Source organism: Mesoplodon bidens (genome assembly GCF_964165515.1).
Source record: "Mesoplodon bidens genome assembly, chromosome: 1".
Classification (NCBI taxonomy): domain Eukaryota; kingdom Metazoa; phylum Chordata; class Mammalia; order Artiodactyla; family Ziphiidae; genus Mesoplodon; species Mesoplodon bidens.
Window position 1 is genome coordinate 228,540,421 of NC_138176.1, and position 9,517 is coordinate 228,549,937.

The following is a 9,517-nucleotide window of genomic DNA, read 5'->3' on the forward strand; positions in this document are numbered from 1 at the left end:
CTAGAGTCCCGAGGTGATTGTAATGATGTAAGAGAAGAAATGACATAATGTCATAAAGGTGCTTGAAAAACAAGGTGGAGTCAAGACTAGATAGACAAATATGGTATATTGTACAGGAAGACAGAAATAGACCCATGGGATAGAGCAGAAAGACTCCAAATGGACACATGCATTGACAGGAACTATCTTTATGAGAAGAATGGCAAATCAGCAGCGAAAGGATGGACTGGGTAGTAATTAGCTTATCCATGTGAAAAAAGTTACAGCATAACAAGACAAACAGATGGTTTAAAAAGCAAAACTTTAAGAAGACAATTTAAAAGAATATCTTTGTCATCTCAATATAGTAAAGATATATTAAACAAGAGTCAAGACCAAACCATGAAGGAAATGATTCATAAGTTAGTCTACGTTAAAATGTAAACTTTCTGGGCTTCCCTGGTGGCGCAGTTGTTGCGAGTCCGCCTGCCGAAGCAGGGGACACGGGTTTGTGCCCCAGTCCGGGAAGATCCCACATGCCATGGAGCAGCTGGGCCTGTGAGGCATGGCTGCTGAGCCTCTGTGTCCGGAGCCTGTGCTCTGCAACGGGAGAGGTCACAACAGTGAGAGGCCCGCGTACCGCAAAAAAAAAAAAAAAAAAAAAAGTAAAATTTCTGTACAATGGAAAGTTGCCATTAAAAAGAAGCAAGCTGAGAGGACAGACAGCAGAAGTAAGAAGAACTACAATTCTGCAGCCTGTAGAACAAAAACCACATTCACAGAAAGATAGACAAGGTGAAAAGGCAGAGGGCTATGTACCAGATGAAGGAACAAGATAAAACCCCAGAAAAACAACTAAATGAAGTGGAGATAGGCAACCTTCCAGAAAAAGAATTCAGAATAATGATAGTGAAGATGATCCAGGACCTCGGAAAAAGAATGGAGGCAAAGATTGAGAAGATGCAAGAAATGTTTAAAAAAGACCTAGAAGAATTAAAGAACAAACAAACAGAGATGAACAATGCAATAACTGAAATGAAAACTACACTAGAAGGAATCAGTAGAAGAATAACTGAGGCAGAAGAATGGATAAGTGACCTGGAAGACAGAATGGTGGAATTCACTGCTGTGGAACAGAATAAACAAACACGAATGAAAAGAAATGAAGACAGGGCTTCCCTGGTGGCTGAGTAGTTGAGAGTCTGCCTGCCAATGCAGGGGACACGGGTTTGTGCCGTGGTCTGGGAAGATCCCACATACTGCAGAGTGGCTGAGCCCGTAAGCCATGGTCGCTGAGCCTGCATGTCTGGAGCCTGTGCTCTGCAACGGGAGAGGCCACAACAGTGAGAGGCCTGCATAACACACACACACACACACACACAGAAATGAAGACCACCTAAGGGACATCTGGGACAACATTAAATGCAACAACATTCACATTATAGGGGTCCCAGAAGGAGAAGAGACAGAGAAAGGACCAGAGAAAATATTTGAAGAGATTATAGTTGAAAACTTCCCTAATATGGGAAAGGAAATAGCCACCCAACTCCAGGAAGTGCAGAGAGTCCCATACAGGATAAATCCAAGGAGAAACACACCAAGAAACATAATAATCAAATTGGCAAAAATCGAAGACAAAGAAAAATTATTAAAAGCAGCAAGGGAAAAATGACAAATAATATACAAAGGAATTCCCATAAGGTTAACAGCTGATTTCTCAGCAGAAACTCTACAAGCCAGAAGGGAGTGGCATGATATACTTAAAGTGATGAAAAGGAACCAAGATTACTCTACCCGGCAAGGATCTCATTCAGATTTGATGGAGAAATCAAAAGCTTTACAGACAAGCAAAAGCTAAGAGAATTCAGCACCACCAAACCAGCTCTACAACAAATGCTAAAGGAACTTCTCTAAGTGGGAAACACAAGAGAAGAAAAGGACCTACAAAAAAACCCCAAAACAATTAAGGAAATGGTAATAGAAACCTACATATCGATAATTACCTTAAACATGAATGGATTAAATGTTACAACCAAAAGACACAGTCTCACTGAATGGATACAAAAACAAGAGCCATATATATGCTGTCTACAAGAGACCCACTTCAGACCTAGGGACACATTCAGACTGAAAGTGAGGAGATGGAAAAAGATATTCCATGCAAATGGAAATCAAAAAAAAAAAAGCTGGAGTAGCAATTCTCATATCAGATAAAATAGACTTGAAAATAAAAAATGTTACAAGAGACAAGGAAGGACAATACATAATGATCAGGGGATCAATCCAAGAAGAAGATATAACAATTACAAATATATATTCACCCAACACAGGAGAACCTCAAAACATAAGGCAACTGCTAACAACTATAAAAGAGGAAATCGACAGTAACACAATAATAGTGGGGGACTTTAACATCTCACTTACCCCAATGGACAGATCATCCAAAATGAAAATAAATAAGGAAACAGAAGCTTTAAATGACACAGTAGACCAGATAGATTTAATTGATATTTAAAGGACATTCCATCCAAAAACAACAGATTACACTTTCTTCTCAAGTGCGCATGGAACATTCTCCAGGATAAGTCACAACTTGGGTCACAAATCAGGCCTAAGTAAATTTAAGAAAACTAAAATCATATCAAGCACCTTTTCTGACCACAACACTATGAGATTAGAAATGAATTACAGGGAAAAAAACGTGGAAAACACAAACATAGGGAGGCTAAACCATACATTACTAAATAACCAAGAGATCACTGAAGAAATCAAAGAGGAAATCAAAAAATACCTAGAGACAAATGACAATGAAAACACGATGATCCAAAACCTATGGGATGCATCAAAAGAAGTTCTAAGAGGGAATTTTATAGCTATACAAGCCTACCTCAAGAAACAAGAAAAATCTCAAATAAACAATCTAACCTTACACCTGAAGGAACTAGAGAAAGAAGAACAAACAAAACCCAAAGTTAGCAGAAGGAAAGAAATCATAAAGATCAGAGCAGAAATAAATAGAAATAGAAACAAAGAAATAGAAATAGAAACAAAGAAAACAATAGCAAGGATCAATAAAACTAAAAGCTGGTTCTTTGAAAAGATAAACAAAATTAATAAACCATTAACCAGACTCATCAAGAAAAAGAGGGAGATGACTCAGATCGATAAAATTAGAAATGAAAAAGGAGAAGTTACAACAAACACTGCAGAAATACAAAGCATCCTAAGAGACTACTACAAGCAACTCTATGCCAATAAAATGAACAACCTGGAAGAAATGGACAAATTCTTAGAAAGGTATAACCTTTCAAGACTGAACCAGGAAGAAACAGAAGATATGAACAGACCAATCACAAGTAATGAAATTGAAAGTGTGATTAAAAATCTTCCAACAAACAAAAGTCCAGGACCAGAAGACTTCACAGGTGAATTCTATCAAACATTTAGAGAAGAGCTAACACCTATCCTTCTCAAACTCTTCCAAAAAATTGCAGAGGAAGGAACACTCCCAAACTCATTCTATGAGGCCACCATCACCCTGATACCAAAATCAGACAAAGATACTACAATAAAAGAAAATTACAGACCAATATCACTGATAAATATAGATGCAAAAATCCTCAACAAAATACTAGCAAACAGAATCCAACAACACATTAAAAGGATCATACGCCATGATCAAGTGGGATTTATCCCTGGGATGAATGGATTCTTCAATATATGCAAATCAATCAATGTGATACACCATATTAACATTGTTAATATTAACATATTAACATGAACACATACACAATGTTAACATTATTAACATTAACATTAACATAAAAACCATATGATCATCTCAATAGATGCAGAAAAAGCTTTTGACAAAATTCAACACCCACTTATGATAAAAACTCTCCAGAGAGTGGCCATAGAGGGAACCTACCTCAACATAATCAAGGCCATATACGACAAACCCACAGCAAACATCATTCTCAATGGTGAAAAACTGAAAGCATTTCCTCTAGGATCAGGAACAAGACAAGGATGTCCACTCTCACCACTATTATTCAACATAGTTTTGGAAGTCCTAGCCACAGCAATCAGAGAAGAAAAAGAAATAAAAGGAATACAAATCGGAAAAGAAGAAGTAAAACTGTCACTGTTTGCAGATGACATGATACTATACATAGAGAATCCTAAAGATGCCACCAGAAAACTACTAGAGCTAATCAATGAATTTGGTAAAGTTGCAGGATACAAAATTAATACACAGAAATCTCTTGCATTCCTATACACGAATGATGAAAAATCTGAAAGAGAAATTATGGAAACACTCCCATTTACCATTGCAACAAAAAGAATAAAATACCTAGGAATAAACCGTCCTAGGGAGACAAAAGACCTGTATGCAGAAAATTATAAGACACTGATGAAAGAAATTAAAGATGATACCAACAGATGGAGAGATATACCATGTTCTTGGATTGGAAGAATCAATATTGTGAAAATGACTATACTACCCAATGCAATCTACAGAATCAATGCAATCCCTATCAAGTTACCAATGGCATTTTTTACGGAACTAGAACAAAACATCTTAAAATTTGTATGGAGACACAAGAGACCCCAAATAGCAAAAGCAGTCATGAGGGAAAAAAGCGGAGCTGGAGGAAGTAGACTCCCTGACTTCAGACTACACTACAAAGCTACAGTAATCAAGACAATATGGTACTGGCACAAAAACAGAAACAGATCAATGGAACCAGATAGAAAGCCAAGAGATAAACCCACACACCTATTGTCAACTAATCTATGACAAAGGAGGCAAAGATATACAATGGAGAAAAGACAGTCTCTTCAATAAGTGGTGCTGGGAAAACTGGACAGCTACATGTAAAAGAATGAAATTAGAACACTCCCTAACACCATACACAAAAATAAACTCAGAATGGATTCAAGACCTAAATGTAAGACCAGACACTATAAAACTTTCAGAGGAAAACATAGGAAAAACACTCTTTGACATAAACCATAGCAAGATCTTTTTTGATCCACCTCCTAGAGTAATGGAAATAAAAACAAAAATAAAGAAATGGGACCTAATGAAAGTTCAAAGTTTTTGCACAGCAAAGGAAACCATAAACAAGACCAAAAGACAACCCTCAGAATGGGAGGAAATATTTGCAAATGAATCAATGTACAAAGGATTAATCTCCAAAATATATAAATAGCTCATGCAGCTCAACTTTTTTTTTCTTTTTTGTGGAACATGGGCCTCTCACTGTCACGGCCTCTCCCGTTGCAGAGCACAGGCTCTGGATGCGCAGGCTCAGCAGCCATGGCTCATGGGCCCAGCCGCTCCGTGGCATGTGGGATCTTCCCGGACCGGGGCACGAACCCGTGTCCCCTGCATCGGCAGGCAGACTCTCAAGCACTGCACCACCAGGGAAGCCCCATGCAGCTCAATATTAAAGAAACAAACAACCCAATCCAAAAATGGTCAGAAGACCTACATAGACATTTCTCCAAAGAAGACATACAGATGGCCAAGAAGAACATGAAAAGCTTCTCAACATCACTAATTATTAGAGAAATGCAAATCAAAACTACAATGAGATATCACCTCACACCAGTTGGAATGGGCATCGTTAGAAAATCTACAAACAACAAACGCTGGAGAGGGTGTGGAGAAAAGGGAACCCTCTTGCACTGTTGGTGGGAATGTAAGTTGATACAGCCACTATGGAGAACAGTATGGAGGTTCCTTCAAAAACTAAAAACAGAATTACCATATGACCCAGCAATCCCACTACTGGGCATATACCCAGAGAAAGCCATAATTCAAAAAGACACATACACCCCAATGTTCCTTGCAGCACTACTTACAATAGCCAGGTCCTGGAAGAAACCTAAATGCCCATTGACAGATGAATGGATAAAGAAGATGTGGTACATATATACAATGGAATATTACTCAGCCATAAAAAGGAACAAAATGAATCATTTGTTGAGACGTGGATGGATCTAGAGACTGTCATACAGAGTGAAGTAAGTCAGAAAGAGAAAAACAAATATTGTTTATTAATGCATATATGTGGAACCTAGAAAAATGGTACAGATGAACCGGTTTGCAGGGCAGAAATTGAGACACAGATGTAGAGAGTAAACGTATGGACACCAAGTGGGAAAAGTTGTGGGGGGTCGGGGTGGTGGTGTGCTGAATTGGGCGATTGGGATTGACATGTATACACTGATGTGCATAAAATTGATGACTAATAAATACCTGCTCTATAAAAAAATAAATAAAATAAAATTCAAAAATTCAAAAAAAAAGATGTGGTATACACACACACACACACACACACACAAATAAAAAAATAAAAATAAAAAGAAGCAAGCCTTGGACCAAGGGAATATATTTGCATTTATGTAGCTGTCAAAGGATCAGTGCTCAGAAATAATTTTTTTCAAAAAATCTAAATCATTAGAAAATGGTCAAGGGATGTAAACCAATTGGAAGAAATAGTTATGAGATGCTTTTGTAATTTAAAGAGAATTAATTACTGCATTTATGTATATAAGAGTTAATCTAAAGTGCATGCTTCGGGCTTCCCTGGTGGCACAGTGGTTGAGAGCCCGCCTGCCGATGCAGAGGACACAGGTTCATGCCCCGGTCTGGGAAGATCCCACATGCCGCGGAGCGGCTGGGCCCGTGAGCCATGGCCGCCGAGCCTGCGCGTCTGGAGCCTGTGCTCCGCAACGGGAGAAGCCACAACAGTGAGAGGCCCGCGTACCGCAAAAAAAAAAAAAAAGAAAAAATAAAGTGCATGCTTCACAGAGATGCCTTGTATATGTTAAATTAGCGAATGCAAAGTGTGTCCCTTCCACCTTCCCACCCATTCTGACCATCTATTAATTTCCCCGTTCTCTGCTGAGAACAACCAAACTGCTGATGGCTGATGGTGCCCCCTAATGGTTTGATCTTTCAAAAGACCACTATATTGCTTTATAAATGATCTTTTCCAAGCAACTTTCTTTTTCCCTGTGCCCCTTTCCTCTTTCTCATGCCCTTCTCATAGTGATAGATAAAATTTGTATCTCATCTTCATCATTACAGCTAAAATGGGTGATTCAGGATGTCTTCAGCCAGGTGCAGTGCTGGTCACGTGGAGTAGGAGCTGGAGGGAGGGAGTCTAGGAGCCTGGCGGGGCCTCTCCTCTGTGAAGGGCTGTCAATGGCAGATTCAGTCTAAATGGGGCATTTGAGTCAAGTTCAAAACCATCCAGGCAATGTGAGTAATCAACTGCTTGCCTGGTCTCAAAAATCAGTATTAAAAGAGGCGCCAAAAGTTCTGCACTTCAGTGATTCTCGGGGTCAGGGGCAGCCTGGGTCATTGATGGGGGCAATCATCCCTTAAAGGAAAGCGACCCCAAAGCCAGGTTCTACCTTAGAAGATGGAGTGGCTGCATAGAGATAATTAGGCTGACTTTCCACCCCGGCACTTCAACCACCATCCCCTCATCCCCCTCTGGATGATAGGTTAGTCTTCAGGTGTAGACACCGGCAGAAATCACGCAAGCTCATCTGATTGCCAACTGCCTGGGCTCCTGACTACAGTAGCCGTGTTCCCAGGGCCCTCAGCCTCACGGGGTAGACCTTTACATTTTCCTTTAATTAAATCTGCTTTTGCTTAATCACTAGTACTCAAGACAAATGAAAGATGTTCAACTTTATTATCTCATTCTTTAATTATTAGTATTGTAACATTATTGACTTCTACTTTTTTGGCTAAAATGTTCAGTATTTAGCTATATTATGGTTACATGGAGTTTTGTGAGCTGGCGTGTGGCCCTAATCACCATTTATAACATCGCTGCTTTGGGAAAGTGTATTTTGCCTTTCAAACCACAGCCTTCCAAATGCACATTTGGAACACAGTCCACTTGTGAGCTTGGAACTCTCTGTACTGATGTCTCTTGGCCCAGAGCAGCCCCACTACCAAATGACATGTGGTTTAAAGTTCATGTAACAGCTGGTTCATTTAAATAATGTTAGCTGGAGCTTAGCTTTCAGGTTCTCGGGTTTCTGGTTAATTTAAAATCGAGGTGGCAGCCGAGTCGCAGTGATCAAACAATAGCATGTATGGGGCTCCCGCTTCCTATAGAGAGATGGCACATCCCCACTCTTCATGGTTTTCCCTGCAGGTTTTAGGACTAAGCCTCTTCTGAGGGCAAGCTTTCCAGTTCTGCTGAATAACTGATCTAGAAAACGAAGACCTCCTTTTAAAAACCAACTATACTTTGAAGCCTGAAAGTTCAACCTGGGTCATTTCGGTTTATTGAGTACAGGAGCCCTCTCAGCAGGAGGAAAAACCACATTTAAATCCTTGATCTTTACTAAGTTGGAAGCCAGACATCCTGTCCCAGGCAAGCCAGCCTCTCCCCTGTCCTATCAAAAGAGTTAATACTTATCAAACACCTACAGCATGCCATGCTCTGGGCTAAGCAGGCTACGTGTCTAATATCATTTAATCCTTAAAATGACCCCCAGTGACAGGCTTCAGCATCTCCATTTTGCAGATGAAGCCATATAAGTTAGAAGAGGGTAATTGTTTCATCTAAGAATGCTGAGCTGCGACACTGCCCCACTAGTGCCCTAATCCCTGGGTGGGGTGGGAGGTCCCCTGCTTCATGGGGGTGCCCCCAGGAAACCCCGTCCTGGTGTGGAAGTTGTATTTGTCATTTCTAGTTAAGACCAAGGACTTGCCATCGTAATTCCTCTACCTCAGGTTAATTGCCAAGATCACGTTGCACCTTTGTTCCACAAAAGTCACATTCTCGTGAAAGAGAAGTACTAACATTCCTATTTTCTCTTGACTTGAGATATTTGTCCTACTTGGGGGCTTGGAACAAGATCAGTTATAAAAGCAATGCCAAGAGGACACAGTTATTATTTTCTGGAGTAAAAAGCCTTCCAGTGTACCTTTCTGGCCTTACTTACTTTGTTCCCGGCCTGCCATAATAGCTAAGACTTTTTCTAGTGCCTACCAGTGCCAGGTACTTTACATATACTTAATCCTCAAAACCACCCTAGGAGGTAGGTGTACTATTCTTACCATTACTTACAATTAAGGACAAATAAGGGCTTCTGGGCCATCCCCTCTGCTTATAATGCCCTTTCCTTTCCTCGTTTGGATCTGCCCAAGTCCCACCCCTCAGCCAAGGGCCTGGACAACTTTGTTCTCTCACCAGGCTTTCCCAGATCCCAGGTGGGAACACATCTCTCTCAATCCTGTGCTCCCACAGCTTTTTGCATTTGCCTCTCTATTCCAGACTGCTTTGTGTTCAAGGTGCTGGCACATATGTCTCTGTCAGCCACCAACTGCAAAGGCTTGGAGAGCAGAGACCCATTCTCATCTTTATTCCACCTCTGCATCTAGCACGATGCCCGGCCTGGAGCCAAATGGAATTGGTGGTGTGGTCACATTCCCAGGACGGATGTTTTCATTTTTTCTTTTTGTTTTAAACATCTTTATTGGAGTATAATTGCTTTA